The sequence below is a fragment of the Bactrocera neohumeralis genome, chromosome 6 (genome assembly GCF_024586455.1).
Source record: "Bactrocera neohumeralis isolate Rockhampton chromosome 6, APGP_CSIRO_Bneo_wtdbg2-racon-allhic-juicebox.fasta_v2, whole genome shotgun sequence".
Classification (NCBI taxonomy): domain Eukaryota; kingdom Metazoa; phylum Arthropoda; class Insecta; order Diptera; family Tephritidae; genus Bactrocera; species Bactrocera neohumeralis.
In genome coordinates this window covers 51,801,237-51,810,219 of record NC_065923.1, presented here as the reverse complement: position 1 = coordinate 51,810,219, position 8,983 = coordinate 51,801,237, and the positions used below count along the sequence as shown (strand labels likewise).

The 8,983-nt window shown below is 35.6% G+C and overlaps 1 non-coding gene across 1 annotated transcript; it reads left to right on the top strand.

Annotated features, from left to right (window-relative positions):
• Positions 1-2,812: 2,812 nt before the first annotated feature.
• LOC126763839 (U2 spliceosomal RNA) lies at positions 2,813-3,010 on the top strand. Its single transcript, XR_007667695.1, has one exon. It is a non-coding gene; the product is annotated as a U2 spliceosomal RNA (small nuclear RNA).
• Positions 3,011-8,983: the final 5,973 nt, after the last annotated feature.

Here is an 8,983-nt window from a genome sequence, read left to right as displayed (position 1 = left end):
TGTGTTACAAATGATGTATACTTGCGGCTTGCATCAGAAACGTCAACGTGGAAGAACCCGTTTGTTAGATCAATCGTGCTAAATACCTTGGAGCCTTGTAGTCGATCGAGTTGGTCTTCAATTAAAGGCAGTGGGAATCTGTCCTTAATTATTACTTTGTTTATGCGTCGGTAGTCTATACACAACCTGGGTGTGCCATCGCGTTTTTTCACCAATACTACTGGACTGACTGCAGAATTCAGACTCTGAAGTTCCAACAATTCCATCTTCAAGCCATTGTTCAACTTGCCTATCAATTATCTGCCTTTCACTAAAAGGAAGTCTTCTAGGTGCAGAAAAAATTGGCGTATCGTCTTTTAACACTATTGTCATTTTCACATTTGTTGTTTTAGTTTTATTAGGCGTATATAGTTCAATTAAATCAAAAACTTTTTGCTTTGCAGCAGCACTAGCAAGTGGGTCAACGTTTACATCTTCTTTACATTTATCAATTTTCATCAGCGCATGTTCTTCAAATATATTACACGTATTTAATTTTTGTACAAAAATACCACTTGAATTAATTCGCACTTCAGCTTGGGAGTATAATTCTTCACCTATAATAATGTTAACGTCTATGCTGTTTGATGGTACGACGTGAAAATTTAAATTGAAAATGTTATTGTCTATTTCTACACTTTTTTCAAAATGTCCAATCGGTTTCACTTTGTTCTCATTTGATTTTTGTCCAAATCCCACTAAATAAAAGTTTGATTCTACCAACTTCGGTTTCTTCAATAATTCGTACACTCTATATGTAACAACATTAAATTTACTGCCTGTATCAAACAAAGCTAACCACTTCTTATCTGCCATTCCTACTTCTTTCATCATTATATCTTTACTTGTTTTAACAATTTGTAAATTACGTTTGTCACTTTGTATGCTTTTGTTTGGACAATTTTTTGACATATGACCAAAGTTATTACATCCAAAACACTTTACACCTTTCTCTCTGTCTTTACAATCAATACTTTTATGGCCTTTTACACCACAATTATAACAACGAATGTCCACTTTCGCTTCAACATTATTCACTGTTTTTCTGAATTTATTTATACTTCGTTCTTCTGAATTTATTATTTCTTTGTTAAAATCACTATTTACTTTCTTGTTCTTTTCTTTTTCTTTTTCTTCATCTTTTGTTTTTGATCGCACCATTTCGTATATTTTCAGTTTTTGTTTAAATTCCGCCATATCATGAGCGCCGTATAAAATGCTTTTGTTTAAACTTAAATCTTTTATGCCATCGATCACATACTGGATAAAAGCAGCATTCTCCACGTTTCCCCTTGATGCTATTTCTTTCATTTTAAAAAAATAATCTTGTACGTTTTCGTCTTTTTTGATTTTTCTTTCACTTAATTGTTTATGTATGGTAGCACTGTTCGTTGCTGTTTGAAATTCTTTCAACAATGCATATTTTAACTTTTCCCAGGAAACAATTCCCCTTTCGCTGTTCAGAAATAAGTTTGCAGTACCCTTAATAGATTTTTTTGCAAACACATACTTTTGGAAATCATCCCATCCCATAACAGCTGATGTCTCCTCGAATTCGTTTATCCAAACTTCAACTGGTAAATTGTCTGTTCCATCGTATTGTCGTACTGTTTCTTCTACATCGCGAAAATTCATTGCAAATCTAGACAATTGTGATGGTTGCGCTCTTCTGCTTCTCGGTGTTATTGTGTTCTCTTTCTCGGTGCCATAATCGTCGTTTAAAAATGATACAAAGCAATCGTCGTTTTCTCTTTCATGAGTGTTGGTGGTTTTTCTAATTGGATTAGACTGATTAGTACACTTGTCCGCCAATTCGCCGCAATTTCTGCTTCTATCGTCGTTCATGTTGCCTGCTGCTACTTCACCGCTGTAATCACCTTCGCAATCGTCGTCATTTTCTTCGTCGTCATCTTCATCGTCGTCATTATCGTCTTCTTCGTTGTTGTTGCAACCAAGCAAATTCCCTTTTTGTAGATTTCGAAAGATGTGCAACTGTACATTTTCCTGTTTGCAGCTCAATTGTAGCAAGTTGCAAATGGAAATCAATTCTGCTACCGATAAATTTGATGCAATGTATGCGGACTTTTGCGCATACTCGTCGTCATGCTCGTCGTAATTAAAACCTTCGAATTCGCGCAGCCTCTGTCTGTTTCGTCTATCACCTTCGTCTTCGAAAATAAATCTATGCAATGCGTTAATGGCTTCCTTGCGCATTCGTCGTATATTTTCACGTACTTTATCAAAGCTTTGTAGATTCGCCATCTTGAAAAATCCAATCACGCAATTACACACGTATATTACTTTTAGGTTGAGCCCCCAAATTTGTGGGCAAGATTAGTTATACTGACAAATTACTGATGTGGTTTATTAAAAAACATTATTTAAGTATACAAAGTTAAACGATTTATATGTAAATACAAAGCAAAACGATTTATAGATTTATAAGTATATTAAAGCTACTTCTGCTCAATCTTGCCGCACGTCGTACACCTTCACCTCGCGTTGCTGATCTTCTTCTTCTTCTTCTTCTTCTGCTTACAACAATAAAACTAGTCAATGTGATTTTCAGCTGTGTATTCCTTCTTACCTGCAATATCCTCCACCTTTTTCAAAGGCATGCTCTGTACATACCTATGTATGTATATTTGTGTGTATACATGTCTGTTATGGGTATGTTCTTTTTTCATCCTTTTTGTCGTTATCCTGCTGCAGAAATTCTCATCCGTTTTATATACAGTTTTGCAGAAATAGTTAACCATTGGCTGGTTTAGTTATCGCTTCTCGGCCTTATGGCTAAGATCAAAGTGTAGTATCTGTTCTTATCAGCTTAACATCTGATAGATCCTCCATCGGAGGACAACAAATGTTAAACTGATTTTTGGAAATCGACGGAGTGTTTTAGGAGCTTGCTCCACCTCCATCACGGGTTGGCCCGGTATTGCAGTACCACCGGGATTTCGGCCCAAATTATTTAATGCATTACAGTTATTTAGTCTCTTTATAAAACTCCAGCGAAGAGTAACTTTAGTTACAATATACTAAATGGACCATTCCATTCAAAATTGACATTCCAAGATATCTCGTGTACGTCGTATGGTTTCATCTCGACACAATTTGAAAATATGGAGTTATGAATTTTCAAACGTTCAACGATCGGAAATGAAAGTACTTATGTATATATTTGAGTATACCAAGAAAAGTTTTGCATCATATAAAACCAGCCGGCCTAGTGCACTTTTTTTAATTAACCATATTAAACAAAAAAATTATTTGCTTATACAAATGTACCTTTTGTTTATAAAATAAAGTCAAACAAATTCAGTGCAAAACTGAGAAAAAATTATAAGCAATCTTACTTCAGCAAATTCGAAAAATATTGCAGATGATTTTTAGGAGAAAATTTTCGATCCATAACGCAGTATGCCAAAGAGCTTTTCAACACCCAAGGAATTATTTCTTGACAGAAAAACCGTGGTCGACTCGGCTACAGGATTTGACAGAAAGATTTCTGCAAGTGCAGCCTGGTCTTTCTTCACCTGATCTCTCCAACAGAGTGGAGGTTTTTCTCTTTCTCTGATTCCCCCGGCGGGTACTGCGTCGAATACTCAAGGAACTGACTGTAACTCGTACATAAATCTTCCGCAGAACTTTTCCTTCGAAAACTCGTAACGTTGACTTATCACATGTTGTCATCGTCCATGCACCATATAGCAGGACGGGAATAATGTGCGCCTTGTAGAATTTGGTCTTTGTTCATCGAGAGAGGACTTCAATTGACTCAATTCCCCGCTCAGTCCGAAGTCATAGATAAATTGATACGAAACTCTTTGATACGAGAGAAAGCTGTCAAAACTCGCATTTTTTATAACATTTGCCAATGATGCCACTGCTGAAAAATATTAGATGGACATTTTATAAATTACTTTTGGGTATTTTGAATTTTCGACACTACCACTGAGATATGCAAATAACGCGTTAACCATATTAATTTTTTGTGCTCGGGTATACCAAAAAAAGATTATCACCCATATATATATATATATGTAAATAATTTAACAAATTACCGACATCTAGTTTTCCAGAATTTCAACAACGCACTAATTGTAGCAGTTCGTTTTAGCGCTATTCTTCTGGCATCGCGCCTTTTTCACTAACTGCTGATTGACGGGACCCTGATTGTGTTTTGTTGCCAGCTCAGAAAAAAGATCAGGGTTTGCTCCTTGCGAACAAGCGAGAGAGTAAGAAACAAGTTTCTGATCAATTTATCTATGCCGAAGTAGCACCTGTTCGCAAGAGGTGTTCTGCGTTGGTTTTCAGGCTGGCATATTTGTTGGTTGGTTTCAAAATAGACAAAATTATCTACGACTTCGAAGTTATGACTGTCAATAGTGACGTGGCAGGTGATATTTCGTCTTGTCCATTTGCTTCGCTTCCATATCCAGTCTAGAGAAAGCAGAACTAACCGCGCGGTTGTTAAAGCCAATGGTATAAATATCATCGGCGTATCAGCAGCCGTACACTCTTATAAAAGATTGTGGCTCTCAATTCAGTTCTTCAGTTTGAATTATTTTCTCCAACAGTAGATTGAAGAAATCGCACGATAGGGAGTAGCCTTGTCTGAAACCTCGTTTGATATCGAACGGCTCGGAGAGGTTCTTCCCGAAGTCGATCAGCCTCAACCCATTTGGAGATGTTTCATCACGGAGGCTGGATTTACCGACCGTTGTGCCAAAAATACCTTCTTTGCCCACACTGACGTTAAAGTCGCTAAGCACGATTTTGTCAACTTGACGGGACAGATCTCATAGATGCGCTCTAACCGCTCATATAAGATGAGTCGCCGATTCCGCCTTCGCTTTGATGCGGATTGTGGATATTGTGGCTAGACGTTCATTCAACGGGGTGAATGCCAGACCACGGCGACGGAGTCTGTCTCCCATCACGAATCCCACACCGAATTTACGCTCCTTTGTATGGCCACTGTGGTAAATGTAATCCTTAGCATATTTGCAGAGGTCACCAAAAGGAGGGCTATCATCCGTGGGTGTTTTCTTCTTTTCACTGGTAATGTTTTTTACGTGGCGGATCCCAAACCCAGCGCACAACCCTGTGGAGGGAATGTTTCGTTTTGTCACCTTAGCACGCATTAAAATGGATGTTTTTTGGCTACTAAGTGGATAATTGGTCTAAGACCGGAAGTTGTGAGCTGCTTGAGGCATTTGTAAAAAAACGTTTCTGGCCACTCCCATGAATGGCTCACTTACGAAAACTTCTATATACATACATACATATGAATTGTCACTTCACTTATTTATTTTAAATATCGCTTCCAAAGTCAATGCGGAATATTATTCAGCAAAATCCAAATTTTTTTATATTTGTGCGCTAATATTTACCTTAATAGTGATTAAAGGAAAAAAATAGGCTATATTGATTAGTTTTTTTTTACATTTAATAAATGTTCTTCAAAGCGTAAATTTCTAGGCAGTGAATGAAAATGTTTGTTCAAGAAAAAGAAAGGTGGAAGTTTTAGTGCTCAAAGAACCACATTCAAGTATTTGAGGCCCAAAATAACCAACAGCACATGTGTTAACCTTTGTCAATTCAAAGAAGGAAAGGGTAAATGGTCAAGTTTGGTACGTAGAGTCACGCTATTGATATTTTGCATAACACATAATTTATCATTTTCGTTGATGGATTTCCTACCGTGTTCCGTGAAACCGCATAAAATTCCCAGTATTTTACAAACAAGATGGTTTAGTCGAGAAGATGTAATTTACAGAAGATCGCAAAGTGACAGACAGGAACTCTGCGTTCACGCACTGTATTTAAGTAGTATTTACCAAAAAATATACATATATTCATTTATTCATTAAGTCACTAATTTTTTTCACTTATGGTCTTTTGAAGACAATTCGATCACTTAAAAAAAGAAATAGATATTAGCGAAAGAAAAATAATTGTTTATTTGTGGAAAAATGACAAAAGTTATCGAAAAATCACAAAAATTGTGGGGAGACAGTGCTCCTCAGTCCAGAGAGTAACAAACATTTACAGTCAAACAAAATCTTATGAGTCCAAGTCCAATAGGGTGCTTGCTCAATGATATTTGTTGAGTGTTTGACCAAAATTTAACAAAAAAACGTTAAAAAATTTTGTAAAATTCGACAAACACTACTGAGGTCGACTGACATAAACTGCTGCTGTAAACACACACGACAGATCGCACTAATTTTTGGCATCATAATTAAGGACAGTTGTACCAATCTAGGAAAAAAATTTACCTGTCTTCCATATAAGCGGGAGATGAGAGGGGGAAATGAAGAATTCCCGATACTTTCTGGACAGGGGTATAACATTTGTATATGAAAAGTGCCGGATTTCACGGCAGAGTGACATGTAGACAGCCCTTCATATGGAGAGTAAATCGACTTAAGAGGATGGCCTTTGCAAAAGAGTACTCAAACAAGCTTCCAGAAATTGGAAAAGCATTATCTTTTCAGATGAGAGTAAGTTTTGCATCTTTGGTGTAAAAGATTGTAAGATTGTTGGGGGGAAAGTAGAACCGCACTGAATAAGCAAAATATCGTAAAGCATGGTGGTGAAGGTGTTAATGATGTGTGGCAAATCCGATCGTTGGAACTTTTCAGTTTATTGAATCGAGGAGAAACAAATATGATTATCTTGATATTTTAAAAACAAATGTAAAATGAAGATTAGGCAAGCTGCTGAACGATTTATCTTCCAGCAAGACAACGACCCTATGCACGCATCAGGAAAAACGGTGGTTTCTGTATAATATTCCAAAACAAATTCATACACCCCCGAAATAACCTGACCTGAACCCAATTTAACACTATACTTAGAGACAAAATAGGCAGCGCTTAAATAATGGGAAGCTATACATAAGTCCAGAAACAATAGCCAACCTAGTTGGGTCAATGCAAAATGCCCTATTAAAAGTTAATGACTTTTAATAGACTGGGTGGGTACTCTCCAATATTAGTAACTTAAACAAGGAATTCGGAAGTTCGGAGTCGGAAAGTTTCCGTAGAAATACAATTATTGTAACTTAGCGCAATAGGGCATCATTATGGCTGTGCTCTGTTCCTTAGAATTATAGAAATTTTAACGTCTATAATAGTTAACGAAATATTGGAAAATGGATATTGGACAATTTTATTAAAAATAATAAGAAAAGAAAGCAAAGTAGATGTAGAAGAACACGTCTTTTGTTTATAAAATACTGCAAAAAAGTGATAAGGGCAAAAGCCTTTTTCAGAAGTAATAAATTATATCCGATGACATCTTTTTCTATCACTTTCGGAAACTTGCCAACAACAGGGTAAATAACTGCGACCTGTCTAATCGTTTCAATGTTCGAAAAGGAACAGCACGTAAACTGTTTTTTAAAACGATAACAGCAATATGCTGCCTCAAAAGACAAATTTCCCGGCCTACAATTATTGAGTAGCAAAACATTGTGGAAGTTTTTCGAACGAATAGAGTGCATTATTTTCTTTTCGATTTTGGGTCATGGACGAAATTCATTTCAAGATTAATACATCAAAAATGATGCAATAAGTTACTATGACCTTAAAGGAACTCATTCAATAATTATGCATGTTCTTGAAGACTTACATATTACATATCTATAAGTATAAATTATTCTATCTTCTGGTATTTTAGGCCATAAGTGATAGTAAGCTTCGCTTCTTAGATGTATTTATAGGTTTTCCTGGAAGTTGCCATGACGATAATGTTTGGAAAAATAGTCCCGTGTGTAAGGGATTAATGTTTGGTGAGGTTCAAATAGCAAGTGGTGCTATAATTTTAGCAGATTCCGCCTATCTGCTGACAAAATAACATAAGGATAATGGACATCTCACTAGTGCTGATAGAAAATTCAACCATCCCCTTAGAAAAAATTTAAAATATTAAATCACACAAATGCGTTAACTCTTAAAGGGGTTTCAAATCTGGTATTGTCTTGCGCTATATTGTACAACTTTATAATTAATAATAGTGAAGATTCGCACATTTCTGATGGCGTAATCTTAACATCAAATACCGATAGAGATTTTGTGCATATTTCTGATACCGATATTAATGATATTAATGATACCAATGAAAGAGCCGATAGAGGAAGTGAGTTGAAGTGCTTTTTAATTCATAACTTCTTTATAAACCTTTTTTTCGCTAACTTTAAAAAATACAAACTGTTTTGATGATGTTAGTAATCAATATGACCTCCCTTGTTATTTATTACTGAAGATATATGAAATGGCATCGACCTAATAAAATTTTGCAATACAGATAAATTTAAATTTGCCCATTCTTTTAGGCTTGCTCTTTTCAATTCTAACAATATTGTTTTGTATTGGGTCCCATTGGCATATACTTTCTTGGATAGAATGCATACCCCAAAGATGTTCGATGCGATTTAGGGGTGGACTTACTGCCAATGCATCAATGTTTTTGCTTTCCAAAAGTCCTCGACTTTTCCAATAATTCGTTCACTGGCGCTTTCCGTTTCTTGTTTCTGATGTTAAATTCTAAATTTTGTTCTTTATCAGTGCCTTCATTTGATTCAATATAAATTAAAAAAAAAAATAATATCCAACATACTTATAATGAATAATTAATACAAAACTTACTTTCAACTCCTCCATTTTATTGAGCATTTAAAATAGTTTATGGTGCGTTTGTTACGCTAGTGATGCGTTTATTACGCTAGTGATGCGTAACAGATGTGCAACAATAATTTACTGATAGAACATGTAACACTACCGCAGCGATTTCACAACGAACAACAACTGTTTTTGGCATTAAAAATATTCACATCGTTTAATTACTTATTAACACAAACATTAGTATTTTAGTGTAACAATTTAATTAAAAACATACAGTGCATCACAAAAATAAGTATGCACTGTATTTATCC